The sequence below is a fragment of the Acipenser ruthenus genome, chromosome 23 (assembly GCF_902713425.1).
Source record: "Acipenser ruthenus chromosome 23, fAciRut3.2 maternal haplotype, whole genome shotgun sequence".
NCBI classification, from domain to species: Eukaryota; Metazoa; Chordata; class Actinopteri; order Acipenseriformes; family Acipenseridae; genus Acipenser; species Acipenser ruthenus.
In genome coordinates this window covers 26,043,798-26,055,466 of record NC_081211.1, presented here as the reverse complement: position 1 = coordinate 26,055,466, position 11,669 = coordinate 26,043,798, and the positions used below count along the sequence as shown (strand labels likewise).

The 11,669-nt window shown below is 36.9% G+C and overlaps 1 long non-coding RNA gene across 1 annotated transcript; it reads right to left on the bottom strand.

Moving 5' to 3' along the window:
* Nucleotides 1-598: 598 nt before the first annotated feature.
* On the bottom strand, nucleotides 599-4,014 carry LOC131699658 (uncharacterized). The gene is made up of 3 exons (XR_009308246.1): nucleotides 3,654-4,014; nucleotides 2,554-2,694; nucleotides 599-1,691 (listed from the first exon to the last, which is right to left on the bottom strand). It is a non-coding gene; the product is annotated as an uncharacterized LOC131699658 (long non-coding RNA).
* Between the last annotated feature and the right edge of the window lie 7,655 nt (nucleotides 4,015-11,669).

Here is an 11,669-nt window from a genome sequence, read left to right as displayed (position 1 = left end):
TTTCAGGATAACTGTTACCCTTGCATGTCCGGGGTCTTTTCACCTCAGCAGTTTAGCCTTTATCAAGAAGTGTTTCAAGTTGAGCATATATAATCCCCATAGAAGCACTGTCAGTCCGTCTCGGAGACCACGTCAAATTCCAACAGCTTTATCAGTAGATTCATGCATTAGCTTGAAGTTTTCGGGTTTTATTTTTAATCACATTTAAACTTATTTTGAGCCGATTCTGTTTTCCAATTAAACTCAGAAAAAGCTGTTAATTACAAGTGTCACTTTTTTTTTACCTTCCTATTTTGACTGAGCCTGATTCTGTTTCGTTTCATTTTTATTTCAAACAGATGTGACAAATTACATTAATTGCTCATCGCTGATCCTAATTGCATTTCATTCTTGCAGTCTCCTAGTTTATCGTTGTGCTTTTGTTATTTTAACAGAGTTGTCCTGGCAGATTTTCTTTTCAGCATAAAATACCCAGTACGGAGTGTACACTGATAGCAAGTCCAGCATTTCAAATCTCCTTGATTTGTAGCAAAGAAAAAAATCTTAAACCCAGTCTTTAATTTGTAGTTTTGTCTTTATTAGGATGCAGAGACCGCTTAACAACTACTAATTAACATTTAAAGGGAGATAGAGAGAGATTTGGAAAATAAAAACCGCAAAGTTAAAGCCCTAGATATAAGTGATGTAAAGACAACATAAGGTACTGCTAAATATAAATTCTGTCATCAGATACCAGATAATTTATCTGCCTACACTTCCCATCTGTCTGGGCCCCAGCAGGACAGAGCTCTCCGAAATGTGTCTACCTTATGTCACGATGGAAAGGGAACAAAGAGGAACACGACAATGGGAATATTGGAAAACTGGCACCAAAACTTAATTCAAATAATGACTGTACATGTCTTTGACCATTAAAGCAATCAGGTAAGGAGATAGAAGACAGCACATTATTCATTAGTATATGGTGAGTGTTGTATGTACAGATTTAGAACTATGCATGCCCATTTGAAACAGTAACAGTTGTGCATACTCAAGTCACATTTATATGTTTATTTGACCGGATAGACAATCAAGCTTCAATGGTGAGGGAAAGGGCTTTAAATTTCAGGGCAACGGCATTAAGATCTGCCTGTATCACTCAAACATAAACTGTGTCAAGTTCTTGTTTATTATCCTGTTCAGGTGTTCAATGTACGCATAAAACAATGTAATACATAGTAAAACAAAATTGTTTAAGAATGAAACATAAATCACATGCAACAGATATTAAAAACACCTTCAAGTTTATTTAAATTGTTTCAGTATATACTGTAGCCACATAAAAACAGAAAGGTGTATACAAAAAAAAATACGACACATGATTAGTAGCTACTGCTTACAGTTTATTATAAATAACAATAAATAATAAAACTAAAAATGTAAAAAAATAAATTAATTCACAAATAAAAATAAATCCCATTTATTTATTTTTTTTGGGGGGGGAAAGCTATGATTTCCTATTAAAAAAAAAACAACCAAAACGATTATCTATGCATACACAGTTTCTGTTTTGTTTTGTTTTTTGTTTCGGTCTTGTTAACATTTGTTGCCTAACTGCATATTTTCTCATTCAATATTTTGAAGAATGTTTCGTATTTTGCAAAAATATTGCCAGTTTTGGATGGTTTTGTGCATCTCATTGACGATGTCCTCTGAGAAATGAAAAACAATCACTTTATACAAATGACAGTTCTATTAGAAATTACACAAAAAAAAACACAGTTGCATTACAAATTACCAAAACTGACAGTCCTATTTCCAAATACATCGTCAAAGGCCAACGTAACCCAGGAGACAAATGAATACAACAATAAATAAGACACACATTAAATATGAAAATTGTAGGACTATGAAATGATTCAAAGTACAATAATAGCACAAGCAAATGCAATAGTACTTTCAAAGTTCTACAATCAGCATCTACGATTATCAGAAGTATCTCAGCTGCAAAGGTATGACAAATATCGAAATATATGACTTACAGTGTTTTGAAATGTCTTCAATGTTGTAAAGTAATGTAATGTTGTAAAGTAATGGTAGGCTCTGTTTATGTAGTGCAGGGGTTTGCAACCTTTTTTTGAAACGGTACCCCTTCTGTCTGGAGGTTTCAGCTCAAGTACCCCTTTACAATTTTCACTCTACTGAATAGCACAACAGTAATAATCTGATGAACACCTTTCTTTTACTCCCCATTTATTTAATACATAATTTATGTCACAACAGTTTGGGTGACAAACTGCTGGTTTAGGACAGAATAATAAAGAGTAGACTTAATTCTTAAAACTTTTCATTATTTCTGATTTCTGAGTCGTCCTGCATACCCCCTATGACCCTTAGAAGTACCCCTGGTTGAAAACCCCTGATGTAGTTACATTGAAAACAGAGCTATTTCACGTGGAAGGCAATACTTTTTAACAAAGTGCAAAGATAATTAGCAGGCAGCTCCAAAAGCAGCCTTGTATTGTCTGACACAAACAATGAGTGACGAGACATGCACTTCTATATGTCACCTACCGTTCCCTCTGACTGGAGCTGTAGGGCTTGGATGCTGTGATGGAGTTTTGAAGTCAGTGCTGGTAAAGTAGGGTCCACAGCTGTATCCACCATTTTGAAAATGCCAACTAGGTTTTCCAAGACGTCGTCTTTGCAAGCACACTTTAAATGAAAATATGAAAATGGTAGTACAGTACACGTTTGTACTAAATTCAAAGAGCAACGAGAAAATCTGAGATGCTTCTGGTTGTTTTAGTATGTCTAGGTCTTGAAAACGAAGGAATTTTTTGTTATGGTGAAATGGGTTGGAGAAGGGGTGTTCAAATATAAACCAGGACCCCTGATCAGCTCTGTAGTGGCCTTGAGCCCTCACTTTTCAGGTATTTATTAGACTGAAAGGATTTAGTGCTAGTTTAATAAAAAGTAAATCATTTTGAGTGAGACTCTCCTGAAGATGTCAAACACACGGTATATTGGCACGTTAACCAGCATCTACCCAATGCAATCTATCTGCAGTGTGGAGAAAGAGCTTCCAGAGTTATCGAAGAGTAAGGAAGGAGTATTGGGCCCTATCTTGTCATGATTTCACCTCCTTCAAAAAATCAGATTTCTCGTATGTTTCAAAAGCACAGCAGTTTCAGCGAGTCTTACTTTTATTATGAGGGTGCAAAACCTTTTAGAAATCATTGTACTCCTATTGGTTAATCAAGGCGATTTCTAAAAATAAAACTATAGCTTACCAAGGGTAATAAAGAACAACTTTTAAGACTACTTAATAATAATAATAATAATAATAATAATAATAATAATAATAACTACTTGTATAAAAGGACTTATTAAGCTATATGTCCAAAAATACTCCACGTGGAGTATAAAAATACTCCACGTTGTAATTAACTCCTATTTTTTTGGATGGAGAAATACACCGGTTAATATGACAAAGCTAGACCCAAACACCTACAAAATACAATGACTAGCAAGCACTCTTAAGCTGTTTGTTTTACATTTGGTAAGATTGATATCTTAAAGACTATTAATTAAAGATTAAAATATGGTCCATTGCCTGTAACCACCACTTTAATAATAAGAAGGTTTGACTGAAAAAAAAAAAATGTCCTTACCTGGTCTATGTTGAGGTTTGCTGGCACATTCAAACCCTTGTTTTTCAAACCCTAGAGAAAAAAAAGCGTAATAACAGTATGTTAATAAAATGTTTATCAAATACACTCAATTAAAGCAGCCCCAATTTACTGATGATAAATATCATTACATAATCATATCAAAAAAGATTTACCAAGGACGCCATGTCTCTTTGCCCGAGACTATGAAGATCAGTTAAAATCTCATCAATCAAATTGTTAGCATTGGTATATGACAAAAAGTATAAAAAGTAGGCAAGGAGAATGAAATATTTGTGATGCATTTTGTCTTTTGGAATTAGCGATAGTTGATTCAGTGTTGAGCAAAGCACAGATTTATATACTGTTCTACAACCTCTCCATGAACAGGAAATTTGCTATTTCGATATTGAAGGGTGTGTGAGGTGTTACAAAAAAATAGTGGTGGGTTTTTTTTTCTTATCAGATTGTTATATAAAAAAAAATCCATCTGCAAAATTGATGACAAATAAAATGCACAACACCTGCAAATACAATTTTGACATTCACAATGGCGAGAAATTAGTTAGTGGCTTTTCCCATCACTGCCACATAATGGTGTATCGGTGGTGGGTGGGAACGTTGTGGAGGAATGACGACCTCCTTGCCAGTTCATGCTCTACGTGCTGTACTGTATATTATGTGTAGGGCTTCTGTTTTTCGGGGTTTATTAATTGTATTTTTCAGTGCTTATTTTTAGCTATTTTCGAGTTCTATGTAAATCGTTTTTTTGGGGGGGCTTTCGTTTTTGATGTACTGTTAGTGTTTTGGGTTTTTTTTCTCTGTCAAAATACAGTGCCTTGCAAAAGTATTCAGACCCCTGACCAATTCTCTCATATTACTCAATTACAAATGGTACATTGAAATTTCGTTCTGTTTGATATTTTATTTTAAAACACTGAAACGCAAAATCAATTATTGTAAGGTGACATTGGTTTTATGTTGGGAAATATTTTTAAGAAAAATAAAAAACTGAAATATCTTGCTTGCATAAGTATTCAACCCCTGTAGAGCCACCTTTCGCTGCAATAACAGCTTTAAGTCTTTTGGGGTGAGTATGTACCAGCTTTGCACACAGTGTCGGAGTGATTTTGGCCCATTCTACTTGGCAGATTTGCTCCAGATTGTTCAGGTTGTTTGGACGACCCTTGTGGACCGCAGTTTTCAAATAGTGCCACAGATTCTCAGTGGGACTGAGATCAGGACTTTGACTGGGCCACTGTAGGACATTCACCTTTTTGTTCTTGAGCCACTCCAATGTTGCTTTGGCCTTGTGCTTGGGATCATTGTCCTGCTAAGGTGAATTTCCTCCCAAGCTTCAGTTTTTTAGCGGACTGAAGCAGGTTCTCTTGCAGTATTTCCCTGTATTTTGCTCCATCCATTCTTCCTTCAATTTTAACAAGATGCCCAGTCCCTGCTGATGAGAAGTATCCCCGCAGCATGATGCTGCCACTACCATACTTCACTGTAGGGATGGTGTGTCTTGAGGCATGGGCAGTGTTAGGTTTAATCCACACATAGCGCTTTGAGTTTTGGCCAAAAAGCTCTATCTTGGTCTCATCTGACCACAAAACCTTTTCCCACATCGCAGCTGGGTCACTCTCATGCTTTCTGGCAAACTCCAGATGTGCTTTCAGATGGTACTTTTTAAGTAACAGCTTCTTTCTTGCCACCCTCCCATACAGGCCAGTGTTATGCAGAGCTCTTGATATGGTTGACTGGTGCACCATTACTCCACTCCCAGCCACTGAACTCTGTAGCTCCTTCAAAGTGATTGTTGGCCTCTCTGTGGCTTCTCTCACAAGTCTCCTTCTTGTTTGAGCATTGAGTTTTGAGGGACGGCCTTTTCTTGGCAGTGCCTGGGTGGTGTGATGCAGCTTCCACTTCCTGATTATTGATCCAACTGTGCTCACTGGGATATCCAAACACTTGGATATTATTTTGTACCCTTTCCCTAATCTATGCATTTGTATTACTTTATCTCTAAGTTCTGTAGAATGCTCTTTGGTCTTCATTTTCCTTCAGATTCACAGCCTGACCAATGATCCTTCAACAGTGGGGTTTTTATCCAGAAAATGTGACAGCAACTTTAATGGTTCACAGGTGGAGGCCAATGGTAAGGTAATTGTGTCCTCGCTAGGGCAATTTCTTTCATGGGTGTAAACTGGGAGCTTCCACAGCACAGGGGTTGAATACTTATGCAAGCAAGATATTTCAGTTTTTTATTTTTCTTAAAAATATTTCCCAACATAAAACCAATGTCACCTTACAATAATTGATTTTGCGTTTCAGTGTTTTAAAATAAAATATCAAACAGAACGAAATTTCAATGTACCATTTGTAATTCAGTAATATGAGAGAATTGGTCAGGGGTCTGAATACTTTTGCAAGGCACTGTATGTATAATAGTAACTCGACAATACTTGCACACTTACCTTCTTTCCTTTGCTGTCTTCCACAACGAAATCCCTATGGTCACGGGCACATTCTTCTGGGGTTTTTGTGTGTAGATATTTTTGTACATTTTAGGACTGGCAGCACTGGGAAATGTATTTATTATTATTTTTGTAGCAGGTCTTATTTTTGAATGGGAAAAGGGTAAAGTCACCGTGAATTGATGAACCATTTCCACAGTTTTTCCAGTGTTTATTGGCTATCCACCGATTTCATTTTTTGTGTATCGGGGGTGTTTTATCGGGTTTTATCGGTCACAACCGAAAATCAGAAGCCCTAATTATGTGGTGACTGGATAAGCAAAGAGAATTCCAAAATGAAAGTGATAGTAAAGTCTGGACTGAACTAAACGATCTGTGCTAATATGAGACAATGCCATTTTTATTGGATTGGTTAAGAGCAACGTGACTATTGATGAGGATCACTTCCTAACCTTCATAACTCTCAGCCTCTATTGTATGTAAGCCATACATCAATAGACAGCTCAGATCCGCTGAGTCAGAGTTTAGCAGCAGACAGGCTGGTTACACTCTGTTGTACTAGAAAATATAGAAGAATATATTAGTTCAGATAATTCAGATCTTTCATACTCATACCATGTTGCTCTTAAGATTCATAGACAATAATAATAATAATAATAATAATAATAATAATAATAATAATAATAATAATAATAATAATGTGAAAATCCTGATAAAGCTTTTTTAATGACCATCATTCTATAATATTAACCACAAGTACATACTGATTCAAAAAATATATACCAGTTGTTGTGTCTTTTGTTCTCTTCATATACACAAAGTCAGCAGCTGGTGCAACAGTATGAGTCTGCTTAGCTTTAAGAACCGTGGTTAACCAGCAGACTTCACGCCTTACAGAAAGTCACTTCAGCCTTTCACAGTGATAGGTACGTGTTACTGGTAAACTAACTGCAAACTGATTGCATGATAAGCTGGTTTCACAGACCCTGGTTACTACTGATCTTGGACAATCCAGTGCTACTTCAGGTAAAGCAGTCTGAGATTAGTGTTAATTTGATGTGTGACACCAGATGAATGAGATTAACTTCTTTGGAAATTCTTTAACTTTTCTATTCCTGTTAAAATTGACAGCAGTTTAAGATTTTGTAATAAACCAAAACTTTTTTGTCTTACATTTAAAAAATTTTTTTTTTTTACACAAACTCACTGGCTGTGGGCAAAACACATTCCTAAAAATGGAGAGAGGGCTAATAGCCACTGGTAATTCATTTTTTGATTAGGATGGGTGAGCCATGGTTCTGAATACTGGGGTGAGCCATGGTTCTGAATACTGGGGTGAGCCATGGTTTTGAACATTGGGGTGAGCCATGGTTCTGAATACTGGGGTGAGCCATGGTTCTGAACATTGGGCTGAGTCATGGTTCTGAACATTGGGGTGAGCCATGGTTCTGAACATTGGGGTGAGCCATGGTTCTGAATACTGGGGTGAGCCATGGTTCTGAATACTGGGGTGAGTCTTGGTTCTGAACATTGGGGTGAGCCATGGTTCTGAATACTGGGGTGAGCCATGGTTCTGAACATTAGGGTGAGCCATGGTTCTGAATGCCTGCTGTCCACTGCATATTTTGTTAGTTTGGTTATGTGTATATCAGATACATAAATTAACCGCGCCAAATACAGCAAAGCTTGAGAACTGCCAGTGACTATCTATACAGCACTGATAGTTTATTGGCGCAGCAAAAGTAAATCAGCCAAAAGCACCATTCCACATTTAATTTGTAGTTCCCAACACTCTTAGGTGAAATGTAAGGGGGAAAAAAAGTAAATACCTGTCATACAGTAAGAGAAATAAGTCGTCAAAGGAAGGTATTTCTATGTCTTTATTTCAGCCTTAATTTTAGTCAAAGTAAAGGGGAGCGCTACACACTGGTTTCGTATTTTTTTGTAAAATTACTCTTCAATGTTTTAATAATATTGACCAATAATAATAATCACATTCACACAATAACTGAGAAGATTTTATTAATTGAAAATCAATAAAAGTATATAAAACGAATTTCTTCAATATTTCCAAATAAATATGTGTAGATGTATTCTTTTTGAATAATTTACATGTTAAACCACATTACATATAAACAGTCACTGTTAAATTTCCTTTTTTTAGTGTGTTGTGTAGCCATACTTTATTTCTTTGTTTTATTTATTTTATTTTGTCTCCACAAAAGAAGCAAAAGGAGCATTTACTTTTCATGACTAGCTACAGTTGTCGTCTTTTTTATGTACTCGTGCTGTATTCGTGTAGTTTGCTTAGCTTCCGGTGTACATACTTTATTCGCCTCCAATTTGCTCGCTCGTTTCCTCTCTCAACTGGTTGATGAGAGTAACGCCATTTCGTGTTCCCCGCTGGACGAAAAGCAACATCGTTTTTGAGAATTACATATGCTGGTAAAAGTAAAACATAAATAAATAAATAAATAAATACAGCAATATAAATATTGAAATAAATTAATACATAAGTGAATAGGCCTACATAGACATTTATTTATTTATTTATTTATTTATTTATTTATTTGTTTATTTATTTATCTATCTATCTATCTTGATATTTATTTATTTTTCAATATCATATAAATAATGACATTTAATACTGTATGAAACGAAAATAAATAAATAAGTTCTTGTTCAATTGTATATTAGTGAAAAATATATTGTAACGACCCAGACAATTGCTTTGTTGCAGGACTTGTTGTCTGTTCAGTTTGTCTCGTCTGTCTTTTATACGTGTGTGTGTTGCAGAGTGTATCGCGAGGAGCTTATAGTTTAACACATGCACATATTCATCACAAAATAGAAAACAAATATTTAGATAACATACAGAAACAAACACACACTCCGCAATAATTGCAAAAAACTTTTTCAAAAAAAGCAGAATAATGATAATGCCCTCTTAAGTCAAATACTTCACACTCGCTCCAGTGTGTACTGAAGCTCAACAAACCAGACCGATAGGCTACAGAGAGTAGAATGTCATGATTTTACAAAGAAACTGAGTGGCAGGAATTTTTTTTTTTTTTAAACGGAGGTTGGGTCGTCAACTGAACTCAAAACCTGATTGGTTACTACGAATGTCAGTGCTAAATCAAGAAAACGGTTGGATGTAATTTAATGATAGAAACATGGATATTTCTCTCTAACGCATGTACATTACATTAGACCAATGCGAGAAATGAATAGTAAGTTTATTCGGGGACGAGCTTCGTGAACCGGGGACCATTCCGAGGACATTATTTGCCCGGGGACACGGTTAACAAACCCGGACACCTTGATGTCTGTTTTTTTAAGTGAAACGAATAAGGAACACCAACCTTCCTATAATATTTTCTTTGGCATACATTAGTTGCTTAAACGACTTCCACTATCTTATTAGAAAAAGGTACTATTTAGTACTGATCTGTACATTCTACTTGGACAACGAACATAACTACGTGATGTAACCGAGCCAAGTTTCAGTCACGTGACCCCAGCAGGCTACATACTGTCGGTATTTTGCAACCACAGAGCATACTTCATATTACCTCCAGTCAGTTAACCCCAATGCCTTTTAAAATACTAGTTTAAAAACACATGCGTGACAAAATGGAAACCAAAAGTGCGGACAGGGAGGTAGGCCTTTAAATTCGGTGGCTCTTTCTTTCCTATTTGTCTTCCTACCACCCACTGAATCACAGAGCCCCGCAACGGACGACTGGGAGAGAGCACCCCTGGGGCGGTGCTCAGAGAGGGAGTGGGATGAGGTCATCCAGGTGGTTGTCGAGTCGCTGTTAGTGTTACTGTATTGCTGTACGTTTTGTGTCTAGGCAGTGCTGGTGCGCTGCCTGGGGTGTCACGTGCACAGTGCAGCTGCATGTAGATGGGGTCTGTGTTGGCTGTTTGCGTGGGACCGAGGGTCTGAGTGATTGGACCGTGTGTATGTAAATATACCTCTGTGTGTGTGTGAGCCAATAAGGCTTGGGGGGATCACTATTTAGGAGATGCCTGCGTGCAGCTCAGGGTCGTGTTGTGGTTTTCATGTAGCTGTGTGTCCGGGAGCTGTCTATCTGAGCTAAACCATTTATTAAGAGAGCGTCCGTTTGCCTGCTGTTCCAAAGCTTCAATAAAAATAACGGTTTTCACTGCTTTAAACTGCATCCTGTGCCGTCTCCATTTCTTCCTGCTGCGGACCAGACACGCTGCCACTGCAATATATAGCCCATTGTTAAGTATCTGGAATGTGAATTGAATGCATTGATTGCTAGATTACTGCATTTAATACATCTAATGAGTCCTGCTTTCAATACGCTCTGATGTTGAAACACGTCAGCGTACCTGTTTTTACCTTGTTTTAATGAATAAAGTATGAATAATTGACACACTTTTGGGATGTAGACCTTTATTTAGTGGGAGTTGCTGTCTTTTCTCTTTGGTGGTGGCAATATCTAAGAAGTGTTTCCTATTTAACATTTGCTGGAATGAAGCACCTTGTGTCTAAATGGACTGAAACGTCTCTGTAGTGCCGGCATCTATATATCTATATATATATATATATATATATATATATATATATATAGGTTGGCTGGTTGTGATTGCCCCTCCGGCTGGCTTGAAGAACGCAACAGTCAGCGTAACGGTCCTGGGCCGGTGTGATGACCCCCTGCCTTCCAGGACGTGGCCTGTCCCTCACAGAGCCGGTTTCCTGGTTTCTCTGGACTAGTCTGCTGATTGTTGAAGCAGAACATTTCATTCTCCGGGCAACTTCTCTCACAGACAGGCCGCCTTCAATCATGCCGATAACAACCAGGCGATCTTCATTACTCAAGCGGGGCACGGTTGTATCTTTCACTGTTTTTGCATTAATTAAAATTATGTCTTTTCGAATGGCTATTTATACAGATTCTTAATCAACTCATTTTGGCAATTTTAACTCAACTCAAATAACAAACACTGAGTTCCTGGCATTTTTATGAAATCACATGACTTGAGCTCAGTATTTTATCCAAGGAACAATACTACTCAAACAATCAACAAACCTATCTGCTCACTATTTAAAATGCATATAACATTATGCTATAATACTAACTATGGCAGTAATGTAATAACTATGTGTAAATCAAGCACAAGTTCATGAAATGCATCTTTTCTACTGAATGTGATAACATTTTTAATAATATGAATTGCTTCTGACCAGGTGAGTGAAGAAATACAAAGTACTTGTGTACCAAACATATCTAACAGCCAACTTCCAAAATATATGCCTTTAGTTAAACAAGTGAACCGGTTTTGAATAGTAAAAATGTACTGTACTTTGTTTTTACTATTGAGAATTGAATGCACAGCCGTCCCAGTTTATCCAGTGTGTAGCGGGTAAGTGATTTGGAGAAATAGGCTGGTCTCCTCCAGTCCAATCACTGCTGAATTTTGCTGAACTTCGCTGGAATTGTTTTATTATTTACTTTGATCGACTTTGAGGGATTTACCACTGGGACGTTTGAGGAAAGTTAAGATCTTG